General features: G+C 33.6%; 1 long non-coding RNA gene across 1 annotated transcript in view; it reads right to left on the bottom strand.

Annotated features, from left to right (window-relative positions):
- Nucleotides 1-1,050: 1,050 nt before the first annotated feature.
- Nucleotides 1,051-22,379, bottom strand: part of LOC141566219 (uncharacterized) — a 76,677-nt gene continuing 55,348 nt past the window's right edge. Inside the window, exons 4-5 of the long non-coding RNA XR_012489253.1 lie at nt 2,353-2,706; nt 1,051-1,714 (exon numbers count right to left, since the gene is read on the bottom strand). This is a non-coding gene — a long non-coding RNA (uncharacterized LOC141566219). The remainder of the gene's footprint in view (nt 1,715-2,352; nt 2,707-22,379) is intronic.

Below are 22,379 nucleotides of genomic sequence, written 5' to 3'. Positions count from 1 at the left end.
ATAAGAAACGATCAGCAGGATGATTTCAGAGATGCTTGGAGAGACTTACATGAACCAGGGGATCATTATTACACAGCAACAACAAGATTATACAGTGATCAATTCTGATGGACATGACTCTTTCCAGCAGTGAGGATTGACGCCAATTCCATTGATCTTTTGATGAAGAAAACCATCTACATACATTCAGAGAGAAAACTGTGGTAACTGAGTGTGGACTACAACATAGCATTTTCACTCTTTTTGTTGCTGCTTGCTTGCATTTTGTTTTCTTTCTTATTTTCTTTCTGATCTAATTTTTCTTGTGCAGGAAGATAATTGTATAAATATGTGTAAATATATTGTCTTTAACACATATTTTAACATGTCTAGCATATATTGGATTACTTACCATCTTGGAAGGGGATGGGAGGAAGGAGGGAAAAATCTGGAACACAAGGTTTTGCAAGGGTCAATGTTGAAAAATTAAAAATTATATACACATGTTTTGAAAATAAAAATCTTTAATAAAAAAAAAATTAAAAGAACATGAAGCATGATATTTGCGCTGTAGGACTCCTAAAACTGACAACTGCTGACACCCAATTTTTAATGTGTTTTAGTGAATTGTAATGGTTGTGTACTTTGCATTGAAGTGTGTTTTTTTTGTTTGTTTGTTTGTTTTAATCATGAAAGGTCCAATTGGATAACTCTAATAAATAAATGAAATTATTTCTCTGACATGGGAGACTGAGGGCTGTCTTACCAATTATTGTAAGATAGAATTAAATAATGTTTACAGGTACCTTTCAAAATCCCAGATTAAAGGTGCCAGTTGTATTTAAATGACTCTAATCACAGTCAATGGAATCAGAAATAAATTAAAACTTTTAATTCTGTTATAATTCATTAAAAGTTTCTTTTGAAAAATTTAAAAAATTTCCATGATCCTCTGATTATCTCAAGTTGCTAACTGCAGCAGCATCCTAAATCTCTTATATTCTTTTTTTTTTCTCTTATGAATGAATAAATTACTAAGGCAGGACGGAGAGAGGAAGTATTTGATAAGTGTTTATTACATGAAAAATATTTAATGATAGAAATTCAAACAGAAAAGCAAAATAGTTCCTCTTCTCAAGAAACTTATAATTTAACACATAATAGGAGACTTAAACTATAAGGAAAGGAAAGGCTCAGTGATAAATAAAGCACAAAAACATGGATTGTGTTTTCTAATACATTTCCACTAATAAGACAACATTTACTTCTAACATTGTACCTTTGGCTGTGCAAAAGATTTTCTTTTCATCTTTAGCTATGGCTTCTGAGGAGTTATGTTAAGGACTATGCCTAAGTGTGAAGAGACATGTTGATTCTCCAAGGACCCCACAGATATGAATATAAGACTTCTGAAGGAATTGCAAATCAGCCTTTACTAACACAGATGTTGCTTGTGGATTGGGAATGAAATAAATGGGAGGCAAGAGAGAAGAGGAGAGAGCTCAGAGAATGCAACTGCCTCTCAGTCTCTTATATCGTTATCATTCTCACATGAAGGGATCTATTCTGCTGGTCAGAATTAAATCCCCAGCAGCCATTAGCAGATGACTCCCATAACATCCAGAAGCTACTAGCAGATGGCTCCCGTAAAAGAGTCAGGTGTTGAAACATCTGCAGAAGTACCTGCCACATAGCATCTTCACAAAGGTTATTCCATGAACTGCTCCTAAACAAACTAGATTGGAAGAAAGAATGAAAGGTTAGTGGTTTCCATGTTTTTGAGCCAAGATTTAGAGCCATCACCTGCTATGTCTTGGTGGTGGTTGTTTGACCTATGTGATACATAAAACTCCTATCTTTCTTCAGAGAATTTTCCTACATTAGCTAGGGTACCTACAGATTCTGTTGACAAATCTTGTTTTTCTACTTCCACAAAAACTCATGAATCCAACTACTTTTCTCTGCTCAAACAGCTATCAATTTAGTTCAGAATCTTAATCTTCCCTGATCTAGATTACTACAAGTCTCTTACCTTTTCTTTATAACTCAAATGTTTCACCGCACTACAGGACATCCTGCACAGAACTTCTAAAGGAAATTTACTTAAACACAAATATGACCCTGTCATTCCATACTCAATAAACTTTAGTGGTTTTCTTAATTGCCTCGTAGATTAAAAAAAAAAAAAAAAGTTCCTCTATTCATCTTTGAAAGCACTTCATGAATGGCCCAGCTCTTAAAAAATGCTTCCAGACTCATTGAATTTTATTGGCCTTCTCATATTTGGTGATAGAACAGAAATATTTTTCTCTCTATTCTTTGACACAATGTCATATGTCCTTTATTAGTTTTTGTACTGATCATTGCACATACCTTGATTGAACTCTCTTCTTATGTGTGTCTCATAGCATCTTTTTCTTTTAGATGCACATAAACATTTTCTAATGTTACTTTCTGCTCTGTCATCACAAAGCCCTTGTATTTAACCATTTTATGCATTTAGATTTTTTTTCTTTATGTTTATACCATTCAAGCATGTGAAGATTTTCCCCAGCAGAAGGAGTAGATTAGAATAAGTTGTTCCAATGGTCATGAAGGTGACTGAAGCAGGTCTTGTTGTGTGCTTGGAACTTAGTAAGACTTTGAAGATGTCAAGGTCTTCCACTGCATCCCAGACCACATCAAACCATGTAAACTTTTTTTTTCTGCTGCTGGATCAAGATGACACTGGAAGAGGGAAAGAAGTTTAGGATTCTGTGCAATTCTGCCTCACTTAAATTCAATTCATATACAAATGAATATATCACCTGAAGCATAATTGATCTCCTCTGAAAATTAATAATAAAGAACTATATTATACATATACACATATTTTGTGTCTCTCATCTTCCTTATGAGTAAAGAATGTACCTTTTTTATATTTGTAGCCCAACTTCTCCACCAGTATCGATTGCAACTTTGTATACACCTTGAAAACATGTCCAAACTGTGATAAATTATTTTAATGAGTTCAGTTGTAGATTTCAAACTGGCATGCAAAAAGGAGAATAAAAGGACTCTATTCTGAGAAAAAAAAAATTTGTAGCCCAAGAGTATATCACATATACATAGTAAATATATAAAACCTATTTGTTTACTGATTGTCTTCATCATCTCTCTTGCTTTCCAGTCTATCCTGAATTTTACTTTTCTCCTTTGTGAAAAGTATATTGGTTCTTCTTTATCCTCTGTGAACATCATGCATTTGAATCTTCTGAAGTGTATGTTTGAACTGCCTTTTCTATCCTATTTCAAAATTATTGGCTTTGTCATTCTTTTATAATCTCCCTCTTTTTCTCTTAGACAATGAAAAAAAAATGGTGTCTATTGTCACCTTTCTTATTTACCAATTTAAAAGAATCTATAATATGTTACGCTATCTCAGGACTCCAGGAACAAAACTTTTCTTTTCCATGGCCATGGAATCTATCTGTGTTGTCTCCCTCTATTTAAATATAAGCTATTTGAAAATATGAACTTGGCCACTTTTGCATTTATAAACACAGTGCAGAGGTCAGTGCCTGGAACAGGGTAAACATTGAAGAATTTTTTTTTTTCATCGATTGATTTACCTTTTCATTCTTGGTATAAAACTTTATAGACTAGTTTCATGAAGAAAAAATAATCCATGAAGTTGATGGAGAAAGAAAACTATGTAAATATTCCAGATATTCCTATCTCTCAGATCCCTCACATCTAAACAGTTCATTGTAGCAGCAGAAATAAAAGTCTTGCTCCTCTATTTTATATCTTAGTCCCTTATTACTTTTCCAACTCTGGGACCATCTGTATGTACCTCTTCTTCTCAAAAGATTAGAAATTGCTATGGTATATTAATGTTATGGAATATTATTATTCTGTAATAAACGACCAACAGGATGATTTCAGAAAGACTGGAGATACTTATATGAACTGATGCTAAGTGAAATGAGCAGAACCAGGAGATCATTATATGCAGCAGCAATAAGATTATATAATGATCAATTCTGATGGACATGGCTCTATTCAATAATGAAATTATTCAAACCAGTTCTAATTGTTCAATTATGAATAGGATTGTGGGAACTGAGTTCACAACATAGCATTTTCACTCTTGTTGTTGTTTTATTTTGCTTCTCTTTTTTTCTTGTGCGGGACTATAATTGTATAAATATGTGTACATATATTGGATTTAACATATATTTCTACCATGTTTAACATATATTGGACTACTTGCCCTCCAAAGGAGGGTGTGGGGGAAGGGGAGAAATTGGAACATGGGTTTTGTAAGGGCTAATGTTGAATAATTGTCTACTCATATGTTTTGAAAAATAAAAAGCTTTGATTAAAAAAAAGAGATTAGAAATTGCATAGAATTACACATTCTCTACCTATATAACTGGCTCCATTAAATGTTAAGGAACTTGATATTTCCTATGAAATACCACCTCCACTCTCTAGAAGACTAAGCTTCTAGATATCAATAATTATACGGTCATATACAATAATCAATACATATACAGAGCCACTTGGTAAATTAGGAAATAAATTATACTTCCACTAATATTTACTATTAATGGTTTCAAGAAGGGATACCAGAAAATGCAAATGAAAAAGTTACTTTTTCCTCTTTTCTGATATTCATGTTCATATTTATTTCTACAGTTCTCTAAAGTGTGTTTCAAATCCCTGAAGGTAAATGGGTGATGAAAATTTATCATTTAAATGATAAATTTTCTCCTCTGTAATAGATGTAATCTAAATTAGTGTGTGCTTATTCTCCTCTCTCTCTCTCTCTCTCTCTCTCTCTCTCTCTCTCTCTTTCTCTCTCTGTATGCGTGTGTGTGTATGTGTGTGTGTCTTCCTCTCTCTTTACCCCTCCCCCTCTTTCTCTCAAAAAACTGATTATCTTCATGAATTGTTTTGACATCTCAGTAAATAGTTAGCATATATCCCGCACTGTCCTGGGAGGTAGAAACAGAGTGATGCTATTGATTATATGTCACCCTCTCTCCTATAATCATGGAAAATTATTTTAAAAATTGTTTACAATGAGGAATGCTGATTTTTCTAAGAGTTGCAGAGGAGCATTTAGTGTTGTTGGATATCTTTGTTGTTTGGGGAATAGGTGATATATTGATTTATATTGCTTTGTAAAATATGAAACTGTTTTCGAACCAAAAATAATTTTAAATATGATCTAATGGTTACTAGAATGTTTCAAACAAGCCATAGTATCTCGGCATAACAAATTCCTCAAATGCTGCCTCCCCCATTTCCCAAAGGTTATGTTAATAAGCTAGTTATAGGTTCAGGGATTTGAGCTGCTCAGGGCTTGTGGGGTCGTTAACACTGAATAACTATGTAAATAATAATGAGATTTCAAATTCTATCATCCTTAGAGAATCCCAGCAAATATAAAGAGCTTGAATCTCAGAAGGAAAATAAAATGATACATATTCATACATCTTAGCAAATATATCAACTCCAGGAAGAAAACTGAAATAAATACTAAGAAATTTGATTCTCTAAAAACATTTTGATTGCTATAATTGAAGTAGAAAAGTAGCCAGCATAGCTAAGAAGCCACTACTGATTCCTACCTCAGTATGCTTACTGTGACTGATGATATGATGGGATCCTACTAAGACCAGAAATACAAAGAAAGAAAAGAAAAAATTTTTCTCCCTTGCACATGTCATCATTGAGTATAAGAATACCCTTCACTTTTAAGAGCTTGCCTCACTTATATGTATGCCTATAGTTGCCAGAACAGAAAACAGATAATCTCATCTCAAGAAATGAATTGAAGAAGTGAATGGTGCAAGAGGCAGTTCATAACAAAAATGTAGATGCATCAGAGACTTTGTGGCCAAGATAAGAAAAAGTCTAAGACAAAATTAATCATAAATATCCTGAAATATTTTAAAAATGTAAGCAAAAGGAGAGGGTTTGTTACAACCTGTATTTGCAACTTTAAATAGATTCTAGGATATAAGAATCAATACCACACATGGCAAAAAACAAAGAGAATCTGACTTGCTTTTAGTAAGCTTTAATTATTTATACTTTTTACTAAGTTTTAATATAACTTTATTTCTACATTTTAAGAACACAGAAACCTAATGTTGCTCCCTTATTTCTCAGAAAACTTTCAGTTTAGTCTTCTTTCCCTGCAAATTGTCATTTAACCCACTCAGGATTAACTTACTTTGGCTGCAGCCAGTGCCAAAATTATGTATTCTTTCTATAAGATATTCAGACAAATGATTCTTTCAAATACCTGATCTCAAGTATTAAGATAAGTGTCAGATGAGTATTACAACAAACAAGAAAAAGCCAAGTAACAAAGATCCAGAGAGGAAACACTATAAAGGATGAGAGACTCCAACAGTAGCAAATATGATACAAAAGACAAGAAGAATGAGCTTTGAAAAAAGTCTGTCATGTACACATATCAGTAAATTATTATTTATTTTGAGAGAGTTTTAGTTGAATCGTGAGGTCATATGTCAGATTATAGGCAGTTTATGAAGAATAAAAGAAGAAATAATGGAGATAAAATGTTTGTAAAGATAGTATTTTCTAAGTCTTTTGCTGAGTATAGAAATTTTGAAAATTTCAGGCAGCAGAAAAGAAATACATAGATAAGGAAAAACTGATTTTTTTTTCTTCTTTTTCATTATAGCTTTCCACTGACAGAACATATGCATGGGCAACTCCTCAACACTGTCCCCTGCAATCACTTCTATTGCAATTCCTCCCCTCCCTACCTCCATGTCAGGCAGTCTCACACATTCAAAACATGTCAAAGCACATCCGAAATACAATACATGTGTACACATCTGTACAGCTCTCCTGTTGCACAAGAAAAATCGGATTCAGAAAGGTAAAAATGACCTGGGAAGAAAAACAAAAATGCAAGTAGTCCACATTCACTATCCAGTGTTCTTTTTCTGGGTGTAGCTGGTTCTGTCCATCATTGATCAATTGGAACCGAATTGGATCTTCTCATTGTCAAAGAGAATCTATTTCATCTGAATATATTTTCATATAGTATTGTTGTTGAAGTGTATAATGATCTCCTTGTTTTGCACATTTCACTTAGCATCAGTTCAGGTGAGTATCTACAGGCATCTCTGAAATCATCCTGCTGGTCATTTCTTACAGAACAATAATATTCCATAACATTCACATACCCAACCATTCTCCAATTGATGGGCATCCATTTAATTTCCAGTTTTTAGCCACTACAAAAAGGGCTGCCACAAACATTTTGACACAATCAGGTCCTTTTCCCTTCCTCAACATCTCCTCGGGATATAAGCCCAGTAGCACCGCTGCTAGATCAAACGGTATGCACAGCTTGATAACTTTTTGAGCACAGTTTCAAATTGTTCTCCAGAATGGTTGGATCCATTCACAACTCCACCAACAATCCATCAGTGTCCCAGTTTGCCCACATCCCCTTCAATATTCGTCATTTTCATTTCCTGTCATCTTAGCCAATCTTACATGTGTGTAGTGAGGAAAGACTGAATATTATAGAAAAGTCAATAACAAAGGTAAAACTTTATAATGGGATTTAATGAAGGATATACATATAGGATTTTACTTTTCTCAGAACCAGGATTACTTCAAATCTTCATCTGAAACTACAGTAAAACCCAAGAGAATGGGACAGAATGTCAATTAGCTGTGAGTTGAAAAGAAGGGGGAAATAACTCACCAACAATAGTCTCTATTTTCTAAATGAAGTATATTAAGTCTTTAGTTGTGTAAATTTTTGGGAGGAAAGATATAGGATATATACAAACAGAATATAAGTCTAGGGAGTAGTCAAAATAAAGAATGGGATAGAGAACCAACATGAGAGGAATAAAGGATTGCCTGCCTGAAGTAAGATTCAGATGAAATTATAAGGCATCAATTAGGAGTAAACCCAGTCAGTAAAGATTTGTGATTTGCCTAGTCCATTTAGCAGAATACAAGTAAAATTATAAGAAGTGAATGGCTAAAGTAATCAGGAATTTGGTAAGGTATAATCAGCAATAAGATAAAGCAGCAAGTGATTCAAGAATAAAGGAAAATATCCAATCAAACTAATTAATTATAAAAACACATTAAGGAAGGAAAGAAAGTAAAGTCAAATTAAATATGATTGACAAGAAAATTGTTGAGTGATAAAAGAACTGGAGATCCAAATAAAAACAAATAATGTTAAGAAGAATAATGCATGGGAAATTGTGTGTATGTACTTGTACTTTCATTAAAATTATACTTCTTGAAATCAAATGTCAAAATATCTTTATATTAAGACATTTATATTTCTTATCCTGCTCATCACTGTTTCTATGTTTAGACTCTTAACATACATGGTACATATCCCCCTTGGAACTTTAACATTATTACTCTTAATATCCTACCAAAACTTGTAAGGACCCTCCTGAAACCTACTCTACAAATTCCTTTAAGCCTCAATCTGACTTTTGCCAGTTTAAAATAAGCTCTCCATAACACCTCTGTTAGATCTTTGTTCTCCTATGTGTTTATCCACTCTACTTTGAGGTTTCTTTGGGGCTCTATACTCAGCTAGTATGTTCACTTTGCCTTTCTGTAGTTCCAAGGAGATTCACCAGTTCTGTTTTGTGAGTTTGGCTTTTGGGATTACTTTAGGAATTCTCTGCTTTATATCAATAGCCATTTCTTATGGTCTCATATTCTCTTTTTTTATATTTATTTTTTATTATAGCTTTTTATTTGCCAGATACTCATTACCATAAGTAATTTTACAGCATTGACAATTGCATAACCTTTTGTTCCAATTTTTCCCCTCCTTCTCCCCACCTGCTCCCCCAGATGGCAGGTTGACCAATACATGTTAAATATGTTAAAGTATAAGTTAAATACAATATATGTAGACATGTCCAAACCGTTATTTTGCTGTACAAAGAGAATCAGACTTTGAAATAGTGTATAATTAGCCTGTGAAGGAAATACAAAATGCAGTCAGACACAATTAGAGGGATTGGGAATTCTATGTAGTGGTTCATAGTCATCTCCCAGAGTTCTTTCACTGGGTGTAGCTGGTTCAATTCATTACTGCTCTGTTGGAACTGATTTGATTTATCTCATTGTTGAAGATGGCCACGTCCATCAGAATTGATCATCATATAGTATTGTTGTTGAAGTGTATAATGATCTCTCGGTCCTGCTCATTTCACTCAGTGTCAGTTCATGTAAGTCTCACCAAGTCTCTCTGTATTCATCCTGCTGGTCATTTCTTACAGAACAATAATATTCCATAACGTTCATATACAACAATTTATTCAGCAATTCTCCAACTGATGGGCATCCACTCAGTTTCTAATGGTCCCATATTCTCAACTGTGCTGAAGATTCCAACCACAGATGGTAAATCAAAGTCTTCTCTACTTGCCTGCCCTACCAAGTTGTTCTCATGATTTATATTGTAACAAGTGGCACTGCTTATCTAAAGCAAGAATCTGACTGTTCTAGATCTTTTGTTGTCCATATTCTATACTATGGTGGCTCCAACCCTGAATGCTGTAATCTATAGCCTAAGTAACAAGGACATCAAGATTTCTCTAATGAAATTAGAGTCCTAAAATATCTCTCATAGGGATTAACACTACAGTTATTTCCATACCTTTTTTAAAAGTTTAAATAAAATAAGTATTTAAAAAAAATAAAAGTTAAGGGGGAAAATAGTTAGCAAAATAATTGTAACATAAATTGTGAAGCAACTTTTTCTGATAAAACCTCATTTCTCAAACATGGAACTGAGTCAAATTTATGAAAAATAAGAGTCATGCCCCAATTGATAAATGATCAAGATACATGAACTGTGCCCCAAGGGCTATAAATTCATGCATACCCTTTGATTTAACAACATCACTACTAGGCATGAATACCAAAAGAGAATTGGAAAAAGAAACAGAAAAAGAATCTATATGTACAAAAAAATATGCAAAGCAGCTCTATTCTCAATACAAAAATAATGGAAATTGAGGGAATGGCTCAATAAACTCTGGTATTTTTTTTGATAGAATATAATTGTTTTATGAGAAATGATATATAGGCTAAGAAAGAAAAAAAAAAAAAGTACTGGAAAGACCTCCATGAATTATAAATGACTTTGAGGCTCTAAGTAGTGTAATCATCCACAACTACTGTGAAGGACTTATCATGAAAAATCCTACCCAAACCAAGACAAGGAATAGATTGTCTGAATACAAACTGAAACATTCTCATTCTTTCTCTTTCTCTTTCTTTCTTTCTTTCTCTTTCTCTCTCTCTCATCTCTCTCAATTTTTCTTGAGGAATTTTATTTTCATTAGGGTGGGGAATCTACATTTTCTTTCACAACTTGACTTTTATGGAAATATTTTCCATAATTTCACATGTGCTTTCTTAATTGTGGGTGGGGATAAGGGAGAGAACATAGAACTCAAAAAATTTTTAAAGCAAATGTAAAAAATATAACTAGGGGAAAATACTAAATAAAATAAAACAAAAACAAAAAAATAAAAGGAAATCAGTTGTGGTCTTTCTGTACTTACTTGAATTCTTTACTTTCAGCCTAAGTCAATGTCATTAGTTAGAAAATGCTGTCTCTTAAAGACTGTTAATAAATAATGTTCAAAATATATACAATCTGAATGAATAAGTTATTTTGACTATTATCAACATCCAAAGTAAATATAAAGGGCAAGTGAAAGAAGATGCTATCTAAATAAAGAGAAAGTGATAAATAGCAATATACTAAAATAATTTTACACATACACACACACACACACACACACACACATATATATATATATATACATATATACATATATTCATACACACACAAACACACACACACACCTATTTTGCAGTTTAAAAGAAATACCAATCTGTAAAATTTTAAATTGTTTTAAGGAGCCTCCTCTACAAAACTTTTCCTCCAAAATAGAATTCTCAACAACATAATAATAAATCATAAATGTTTAAAATTGAAACTAATGTGGCTTATATGGAAATCATTTTTAACATTTTTTCACATATATAATTGTTATAGTATTCATCTTGGTGCAAGGGGGAATATGTACAAAGTAGTGTGAAAATCTGGAACTCAAAATTTAAAAATAAAAAGTTAGAAATAATCTTTTTTTACAAAAGATTAAGCCTGGTTTCAAACTTAGGGTACTTCTGGGAGTATATTAAGAATTTAATAAATGCTTTAGTTATGTATTTAATAACTGATGGTAAAGCTCTTCCAGAGAAAAATCAACATAATATTCTGTATAAAAAGACAACAGTGTTTTAATTTACACCCAAACCATTCATTTTTAAAATATCATGGCTAGAGTCCCTGAGAGGTCTTGCACTGTGAAGCTATCTTGAACAAAGGGACTGGTATAAAAGTGGCAGCTGCTTCCTCCCTTACTGGAGATTTGGTTTTGGAACTATATACAATTAGTTTATTCAGTTTGCCTGTCTGTATTTCCAGTGAGATCCTTCAGTTCTTTTGTGATATCCCTTCCTTACTCAGAATATCCTGCTGTGATACACATATTGTACTTGATATGACTATAGCTAGTGGGTTCAGTTTAGGGATTCTCTGCTGCATTTCCATTAATACCTTTTATAATCCCACTTTTTTCAATTGTGTTGAAGATTCCAACCATAGAGCATCAGTTAAAAACCTTTTCCACTTGCTTACTTTTTATTCTCTTGCCTTTTATTACAGCTGCATTCTTGTATTACAAAGTCCACCTTTGGCCACTGACTCAGTTCTGGATCTACTGTCATCTATATTCTATGTCCCCAGCCCTGCATCCCATTATCTATAGCCTATGGCACAAGAAGGTGAAGACGTTCATAAGAAGCTAATTGTCTGAAAATATTCTTCAGAAGGCTTTCACTGACAGCCTTTTCCATGATTATATGTATGCTTTTTTTTTTTTTTTTGCTAATTTTATTTTTATTTATTTTATTTTTCAAAATTTCAGGGGGGGAAGCAATTTTATAACATAGCAGAACAAGAAAGATATACAACTTAATATTCCTTTTAAATATATAATAAAGTTATCATGCAAATTTCGTTTTTTCCAATTTTTTTTCTTTCCTTTCCCTTCCCTTTCCCTGTCCTGTCCTGGAGAGGGCTTATATTTGACAAAAATATGTATGTGTTAAGTATGTAGTTACATATATATATATATATATGTGTGTGTGTATGTATTTATACATGCATATATATAACTAAAATAAAAATATAATATATTAATAAATTATATATATATATATATAATATAAACACAATTAACTTTTCCTAAGGTAGCTAACCATTGAATGTAATTCACCATTTAAAACAGAAGTAGAAAACCTCAGACACTTGGAAATGACAAATATCTTATAATCCTACCTGAATCTAATTTTTTTTTATGAATTATACTTTTATTTACCAGATATATGCACGGGTAATTTTACAGCATTGACAATTGCCAAACCTTTTGTTCCAATTTTCCCCTCCTCCCCCCCCCCCCAGATGGCAGGCTGTATGTTAAAGTATAAATTAAATACAATATATGTATACATGTCCAAATATTTCTTTTGCTGTACAAAAAGAATCAGACTTTGAAATAGTGTACAATTAGCCTGTGAAGGAAATCAAAAATGCAGGTGGACAAAAATAGAGGGATTGAGAATTCTATGTAGTGGTTCATAGATATCTCCCAGAATTCTTTCGCTGGGTGTAGCTTGTTCAATTACTGCTCTATTGGAATTGATTTGGTTCATCTCATTGTTGAAGATGGCCACATCCATCAGAATTGATCATCATATAGTATTGTTGTTGAAGTATACAATGATATCCTGCTCTTGTTCATTTCACTCAGCTTCAGTTCTTGAAGTCTCCCCAAGCCTTTTTGAATTCATCCTGTTGGTCATTTCTTACAAAACAATAATATTCCATAATATTCATATACCACAATTTATTCAGCCATTCTCCAATTGATATGCATCCACTTAGTTTCCAGTTTCTGGCCACTACAAAGAGGGCTGCCACAGACATTCTTGCACATACAGGTTCCTTTCCCTTCTTTAAGATCTCTTTGGGGGGTATCTAGGTGGCGCAGTGGATAGAGCACCAGCCCTGAATTCAAGAGGACCTGAGTTCAAATCTGTTCTCAGACACTTAACACTTCCTAGCTGTGTGACCCTGTGCAAGTCACTTAACCCCAGCCTAAAAAAAAAAAAAAAAAAAAAAAAAAAAAAAGATCTTTTTGGGATATAAGCCCAGTAGTAACACTGCTGAATCAAAGGGTATGCACAGTTTGATAACTTTTTGAGCATAGTTCCTAATTGCTCTCCAGAATGGCTGGATGTATTCATAATTCCACCAACAATATATCAGTGTCCTTGTTTTCCCACATCCCCTCCAACATTGTGCATTATCTTTCCCTGTCATACTAGCCAATTTGACAGGTATGTAGTGCTATCTCAGAGTTGTCTTGATTTGCATTTCTCTGATTCATAATGATTTGGAGCATCTTTTCATATGACTAGAAATAGTTTCAATTTCTTCATCTGAGAATTGTCTGTTCATATCCTTTGACCATTTATCAATTGGAGAATGGCTTGATTTTTTATAAATTAGAGTCAATTCTCTATATATTTTGGAAATGAAGCCTTTATCAGAACCTGTGACTATAAAAATGTTTTCCCAGTTTATTGTTTCCCTTCTAATCTTACGTGCATTAGTTTTGTTTGTACAAAAACTTTTCAATTTGATATAATCAAAGTTTTCTATTTTGTGATCAATAATGATCTCTAGGTCTTCTTTGGTCATGAATTCATTCCTTTTCCACAGGTCTGAGAGGTAAACTATCCAATGTTCCTCTAATTTATTTATAATCACATTCTTTATGACTAGTTCATGAATCCATTTTGAACTGATTTTGGTGTACAATGTTAAGTGTGGGTCAATGCCTAGTTCCTGCCATATTAATTTCCAATTTTCTCAGCAATTTTTGTCAAACAGTTCTTATCCCAAAAGCTGGGGTCCTTGGGTTTGTCAAACACCAGATTATTAAAGCTATTGATTATTTTGTTCTTTGAAACTAACCTATTCCACTAATCAACTAGTCTATTTCTTAGACAATACCAAATGGTTTTGGTAATTACTGCTTTATAATATAATTTTTGATCTGGTACACGTAGGCCACCTTCACTTGATTTTTTTTTTCATTAATTACCTTGAAATTCTTGACCTTTTGTTTTTCCATATGATCTTTGTTGTTATTTTTTCTAAGTCATTAAAATAGTTTTTGGAGAGTCTGATTGGTATAGTGCTAAATAAATAGATTAGTTTAGGTAGTATCGTTATCTTCATTATATTTGCTTGCCTTATCCAAGAGCGTTTGATATTTTCCCAATTGGTTAGATCAGACTTAATTTGTGTGGAAAGTGTTTTGTAGTTTTGCTCATATAGTTTCTGATTTTCCCTTGGCAGATAGATGCCTAAATATTTTATACTATCTGTAGTTACTTTAAATGGAATTTCTCTTTGTAATTCTGTTGGATTTTGTTAGTGACATATAAGAATGCTGATGATTTATGTGGGTTTATTTTGTATCCTACAACTTTGCTAAAGGTGTGGATTACTTCCAATAACTTTTTATTAGAACCTTTGGGGTTCTCTTGAGTGTACCATCATATCATCAGCAAAAAGTGATAATTTGGTTTCCTCATTACCTACTCTAATTCCTTTAATCTCTTTCTCCACTCTTATTGCCAAATCTAGCATTTCTAATACAATATTGAATAATAATGGTGATAACAGGCAACCTTGTTTCACTCCTGATCTTATTGGGAATGGTTGCAGTTTATTCCTATTACATATGCTTACTGATGGTTTTAAATAGATGCTACTGATTATTTTAAGGAAAAGTCCATTTATTCCTATATTCTCAAGTGTTTTTAATAGGAATGGATGTTGGATTTTATCAAATGCTTTTTCTGCATCTATTGAGATGATCATATGGTTTTTGTTAATTTGGTTATTAATATGGCCAATTATGCTGATAGTTTTCCTAATATTGAACCAGCCCTGCATTCCTGGTATAAATCCTACTTGATCATGGTATATTATGCTGGGGATGATTTTCTGTAGTCTTTTTGCTAACATTTTATTTAAGATTTTTAGCATCAATATTCATTAGGGAGATTGGTCTATAGTTTTCTCTCTCTGTTTTCAACCTATCGGGTTTGGGTATCAGTACCACGTCTGTGTCATAAAAGGAATTTGGTAGGACTCCTTCATTCCCTATTTTTTCAAATAGTTTATATAGCATTCAGGTTAATTGTTTTTTGAATGTTTGGTAGAATCCACATATAAATCAATCTGGTCCTCGAGATTTTTTTCTTAGGAAGTTGATTAATAGCTTGTTCAATTTCTTTTTTCTGAAATGGGACTATTTAAGCAATTTACTTCCTCCTCTGTTAATCTGGGAAGCCTATATTTTTGGAAGTAGTCATCCATTTCACTTGAGTTATCCAATTTACTGGCATAAAGTTGGGCAAAGTGACTCCTTATTATTGCTCTAATTTCCTCTTCATTGATGGAAAGTTCTCCTTTTTCATTTTTAAGACTAACAATTTGATTTTCCTCTCTCCTTTTTCTAATCAGATTTACCAAAGGTTTGTTTATTTTATTGGTTTTTCCATAAAGCCAACTCTTAGTTTTATTTATTTGTTCAAGTTTGTTTTCTTTTTGTTTTTTGTTTTTTACTTTTAATATTATTAATTTCTCTTTCTAGTTTTAGAATTTCAAGTTTAGTATTTGAATGTGGGGTTTTAATTTGGTCATTTTCTAGCTTTTTAAGTTGCAAGCCCAATTCATTGATCTTCTATTTCTCTATTTTATTCAAGTAATACTCTAAAGATATAAAATTTCCCCTTATTACCACTTTGGCTGTATCCCACAAGTTTTGGTATGATGTCTCATCATTGTCATTATCCTGAGTGAGATTATTAAGTGTGTCTATAATTTGCTGTTTCACCCAATCATTCTTTAAGATAAGATTATTTAGTTTCCAATTACTTTTTGGTCTATTTGCCCCTAACTTTTTGTTGAATGTAGTTTTTATTGACCAATGGGTCAATTATTTTCTCTTTGAGCCAATTCTGATGAGAGTACAATTCACACAATGTTCCTCCCCCTCTCTAAATTCCCTCAGATATTATAAGTTTTCTTTGCTTCTTTGTGGGATGTATTTTCCCTGTTTTTATCTCCCCTTTTCCCTTTTTCTGATACTATCCCCTTTCCATTTCTACTTCCCTTTTTTATGTTGTATCAGTAAAATCAAATTACACATGTGGTCTTAATGTATATCCACAACAGAAATACAGTTCTCAAGAGTTCCTTTTACCTTTTTCTGCTTCTCTTGAGTCCTTTGTTTGGAGATCAAAATTTTTGTTTAGATCTGTTTTTTTTTTTCCTTAGAAATAAATGGACTTCATCTGTTTCATTAAATGTTCATCTTCTTCCATGGAAGAAAATGCTAAACTTAGCTGGATAGTTTATTCTTGGCTACATTCCAAGTTCTTTTGCCTTTCAGAATATCAGATTCCAGGCCCTTCAATCCTTTAATGTAGAGGCAGCCAGATCTTGAGTGACCCTTATTGTGGCACCTTGGTATTTGAATTGTTTTTTTCCTGGCTTCTTGTAATATTTTTTTCTTAGTCTGATAGTTCTGAAATTTGGCTACAATATTCCATGGAATTTTTTTTGTTTGTTTTGGGGGGAGGGGTTTTAGGGTCTTTTTCAGAAGGTGTTAGATATATTCTTTCAATGCCTATTTTACCTTCTGGTTCTATTACCTCTGAGCAGTTCTCTTTGATGATTTCCTGTAAAATAGTATCTAGGCTCTTTTTTTTCATCATACTTTTTCGGGAAATCCAATAATCTTCAGTTTATCTGTCCTAGATATATTTTCCAGGTCTGTTATTTTTCCAAGTAAATATTGGACATGTTCCTCCAGTTTTTCATTTTTTTTTTTTTTGGTTTTGCTTGACTGATTCTTGGTGTCTCAATGAATCATTCATTTCTATTTGTTCAGTTCTGATTTTTAATGAGTTATTTTCTTCATTAGCTTTTTTTACTTCTTTTTGTATATGTCCAATTGAGTTTTTAAATGAGTTGTTTTTGCTCTATGGAATTTTTTCCATTTCACTAAATTTGGTTTTTAGTGAGTTATTTTCTTTTTCCGATTCACAAATCCTACTTTCTTGGTAATTCTTTATCTTTTCCAATTTACAGATCCTACTTTCCTGTGATTTCTTTATCTTTTCCAATTCCCTAATTCTGTTTCCCTGCACTTCCTGTGAATTCTTTACCTTTTCCAATTCACATTTCAGGAAGTTGTTTACCTTTCCCAATTCACATTTCAGGAGGTTGTTACTCTCTTGCATAGCTTCTCTTTCCTTTCTCCATTTTTCTTCTAACTCTCTTTTGAGATTTTTAATAGTCTCTTCTAGGAGAGCATTATTTGGGGTATTGTCTAGAGGCTGTTTGCTATTAGTCTTCTCAGGGTTGGAAACCAGATCTCCTTCTGTATAGAAGCTATCAATGGTTCTCTTCATTTTTTTATTCACTTTTTTTAAAGCCTTCAGGGTCTGCCTTCAAGGCAAGGAGGTTACCAGCTTCCTCTGCAGAGCAAGGATGGGTATATGGACAGTAGCTGGCCTCTCAATGGGCTGCAGGGAGCAGCCAAGCTGTGGGAGTGCTCTGGGAAGAGTTCCATATGGGAGTGACTAGGCCTGGGTATCAAGGGCCACACTGTGTAAGTGCCCTGGGAGGAGCCTCACTGTGATGATTAGCAATTGCCTTGGGGCTAGAGGTTAAGCAGCAAAAGTATCACTGCCCCCCCCCCCACAAATGCCCTCTTTGAATTTTAGCTGTTGCCCTATCCCTCACTGCACCAGAAGTGTCTCTGCCTGGGCAGTGTAGTCAGCCTGGGGAAATTCCACTACCCCAGGCCTAGCCCCACACTATGCAGATGAGAGGCTACTCCAGGCTGTGCCCCTGCTGTGCAGTTTTGTGACTGCCCCCTCCCCAATAGGAGCCCCTAGATGCAGAATGCCAATGAAGATTGTGTTATGGTCTTCGCTAAGTCATTTCCGGTTCTGAGTGGGCACAGCCAGATCTGCAACCAAAGCAAAGTAATCGGGCTATGGCAGAGTATGTATGACTATGTAAATCTTTGAACCACAGAGGCTGCCCTTGCTCCGATTCTATCCTTGCCTGCACCAGTTTGTTCCTGCCACTCAGGACAAACCTTTTCTGGTGATATTCCTGATTATCTTTGGCTGGTTAGTTGTTGTACTTCCAATCTTCATGAACCTTACCAATCTAGCGTTATTTTTGAGGCTGATTTTAAAAATTGATAATGAGAGTATGAGAGGAGCTCAGAATGTCACATGTGCCTTCTCTGCCATCTTGCCTCCGCCCCCCCTGAACTTCATTTCTATCACAGGCATACATACAATATTTTACACAGAGATTTTTATTTATTTTTATTTATGTGTCTAGGTGAATGGATCATTTGTTGAGACATGAATGTATCTGAGATGATGCAACATATGTCAATTGATCATCTTGTTCAATATGATTGCATACAAAATCAGGAGGAGCCATCTTCTCTGTAGTTTTTAAGATCAGTGAGCAAAAAGCTTATACTTCCTTTTTTGGGAGCATTCTTCTTCTGGAACACTTTGCTAGATTTTAATTTGAATTTGTTAGAAACCTGAAGGAGTTAATGGAGATATTTTTCTCTTCCCCAGTTCATACATACAAGAATGCTGGTGGGGATTCATGTTTTCCTATGTAAGCACATGACAGCAAAAACATGTGCTTGTATAGAAGTAGTGCCCACCAGATTTCTTATCTTACCCTTTTAAATCACGAAGATAAAGTACTACTTAGCATTCCTTAACAAATTATGCTTTCTGACTAGGAAAAAATCTTGATTCCAGATGGCTAGAGGGAGGATAACTCCTCAAAGATGATCATTTGGCTCTTTCAATATTTAGAAAATAATGAGAAAACCACAGACAAATGAGAATGTTAGACCATTTTTGATATAAACTCTACCTGAACCAGATTCCTATCTTTTTAAAGATTTTTTATTATATTTTTTTTTATTTACAAGTTATATGCATGGGTAATTTTTCAGCATTGACAATTGCAAAACCTTTTGTTCCAATTTTTCCCCTCCTTCTCCCTACCCTCTCCCCCAGATGGCAGGTAATCAAATATATGTTAAATATGTTAAATACAACATATGTATACATATCCATGTAGTTATTTTGCTGCACAAGAAGAATCGGACTTTGAAATAATGTGCAATTAACCTGTGAAGGAAATCAAAAAAAGCAAGTAGACAAAAACAGTAGGACTGAAAATTCTATGTAGTGATTCACATTCATTTCTCAGAGTTCTTTCGCTAGGTGTAGCTGGTTCTATTCTTTATTGAACAAATGGTACTGATTTGGTTGATCTTATTGTTGAAGAGAGCCATGTCCATCAGAATTGATCATCATATAGTATTATTATTGGAGTATATAACAATCTCCTGGTCCTGCTTGTTTCACTCAGCATCAGTTCATGTAAGTCTCTCTAGCCCTTACTGAAATCATCCTGCTGGTCATTTCTTACAGAAAAAAAAAATATTCCATACATCCATCCATTATGGAGAACAATTTGGAATTATGCTCAAAGAGTTATCAAACTGTGCATACCCTATGACTCAGCAGTGTTACTACTGGGTTTATATCCCAAAGAGATCTTAAAGAAGGAAAAGGGATCTGTAGGTGCAAGAATGTTTATGGCAGCCCTCTTTGTAGTGGCCAGAAACTAGAAACTGAGTGGATGTCCATCAATTGGATTATAGCTAAATAAATTGTGGTATATGAATATTATGGAATATTACTGTTCTGTAAGAAATGACCAACAGGATGATTTCAGAAAGGCCTGGAGAGACTTACATGAGCTGATGCTGAGTGAAATGAGCAGGACCAGGAGATTATTATATACTTCAACAACAATACTATATGATGATCAATTCTGATGGATAAGGCCCTCTCCAATAATGAGATGAACCAAATCAGTTCCAATAGAGCAATAAGGAATTGAACCGGCTACACCCAGCAAAAGAACTCTGGGAGCTGACTATGAACCACTATGTAGAATTCCCAATCCCTATATTTTTGTCTGCCTACTTTTTTGATTTCCTTCACAGGCTAAGTTTACAGTTTCAAAATCTGATTGTTTTTGTACAGCAAAATAACTGTTTGGACATGTATACATATATTGTATTTAACTTATACTTTAACATATTTAACATGTATTGGTCAACCTGCCATCTGGGGGAAGGGGTGAGGGGAAGGAGGGGAAAAGTTGAAACAAAAGGTTTTGCAATTGTCAGTGCTGGAAAATTACCTATGCATAAAATTTTTATAAAAATTAATTAAATAAATAAATTTAAAATAACAAAAGAAAGAAAAGAAAAATAATATTCCATAACCTTCATATACCACAATTTATTCAGCCACTCTCCAATTGATGGGCATCCATTCAGTTTCCAATTTTTGACCACTACAAAGAGGGCTGTCACAAACATTTTGGCACATACAGGTCCCTTTCCCTTTTTTAAGATCTCTTTGGGATATAAGCCCAGTAGTAACACTTCTGGATCAAAAGGTATACATAATTTGATAATTGCTTGAGCATAGTTCGAAATCGCTCTCCAGAATGGTTGGGACAATTCCACCAACAATGTATCAGTGTTCCAGTTTTCCCACATCCCCTCCAACATTCAGCATTACCATATTCTTATCTTAAATATCCATAAAAAGTAGTATCTTGAGTACACACACACACACACACACACACACACACACACACACACACACACACTTTTTTAACTTATTTGTCTAAGCAATGGGGTTAAATGTTAGAAAGCCTAATCCATGGCATGATGATGTTGAATTCAAGTTGCACACATCTAAGCTAATCATGAAATGCTGGTTGAACAGTTACATGGGGCCCTTTTCTTTAAAAGAAGAGTATAATAAGTGAAATTTATTTGAAAGTTAATGAGAGGTACTGCATTTTTTATAACCACATTTTAGCTCCTCACAGTCTTAAACATTTTTGGAGGTAGGAAAAATAAAGGAGCATACTATATCTCGTATTTATATTGTTCTGAGATAAATTGATATATCTATATGTAAAGTTCAAAGAGCATTTTTAAAGCTTTTTATTTTCAAAATATAAGAATGTATAATTTTAAACATGCACCCTTGCAAAACCTTATGTTCCAAATTTTTTCCAAGCCTTTGCCCCACTCCCTCCTAAGGGCAAGGAATCTAATATATGTAAAATATGTGCAATTATTTTACATATATTTCCACAATTAATGTGCTGCATAAGAGATATCACATAAAAAAAGTAAAAAAAGGAGAAAGAAAACAAAATGCAAGCAAACAACAAAAAACTGAAAATGCTATGTTGTGATCCACCCTCAGTTCCACAGTACTCTCTCTGGATGTAGATTGCTTTCTTCATCATGAGATAATTGGAAATGGCCTGAATCATCTCATTGTTAAGAAAAGCCATTCATGATCATGTAATTTTCTTGTTGGCATGTACAGTGATCTTCTGGTTCTGCTCACTTCACTTAGCACACTTCATGTAAATAATGCTCAATTTTACTGGGGAGTTGATTCTTGGCTGCTTCTCAGAATATCAGATACCAGTCCCTTTGATCCTTTAAAGTGAAAGCTGCTAAGTCTTGGGTATTCATGACTGTGGTTTCTGATACTTGAATTGTTTCTTATTGGCTACTTGCAATATTTTCCTCTTGATCTGATAATTCTAAAATTTAGCTATGATATTTTATTTTGGGGTCTCATTCAGGAAGTGATCAGTGAATTTTTTCATTGGCTATTTTACCGTCTGGTTCTAGGACACATGGGCAGTTTTCCTTAACAATTTCCTAAAAGATGACATCTAGATACTTTTTTACATCATGGTTTTAATGAAGTCCAATCATTCTTAGATTGCCTCACGTAGATGTATTTTCCAGGTCAATTCTTTTTCCAGTAATGTATTTTACATTTTCTTCTTTTTTATTTTCATTTTTTGTGTTTTCTTTGACTGATTCTTGATGTCCCATTGAGTAATTCATTTCCATGTGTTAAATTCTAATTTTTAGTGAATTATTTTCTTCAATTACCTTTTTTTAGTTCTTTTTGCATTTGGCCAATTGAATTTTTAAATGAATTGTTTTGTACAATGGATTTTTCCCCATTTC

This window comes from Sminthopsis crassicaudata, chromosome 4, assembly GCF_048593235.1.
Source record: "Sminthopsis crassicaudata isolate SCR6 chromosome 4, ASM4859323v1, whole genome shotgun sequence".
In the NCBI taxonomy this organism is placed as follows: Eukaryota; Metazoa; Chordata; class Mammalia; order Dasyuromorphia; family Dasyuridae; genus Sminthopsis; species Sminthopsis crassicaudata.
The sequence above is the reverse complement of the archived record's forward strand: the minus strand, read 5'-3'. Positions and strand labels throughout refer to the sequence as shown.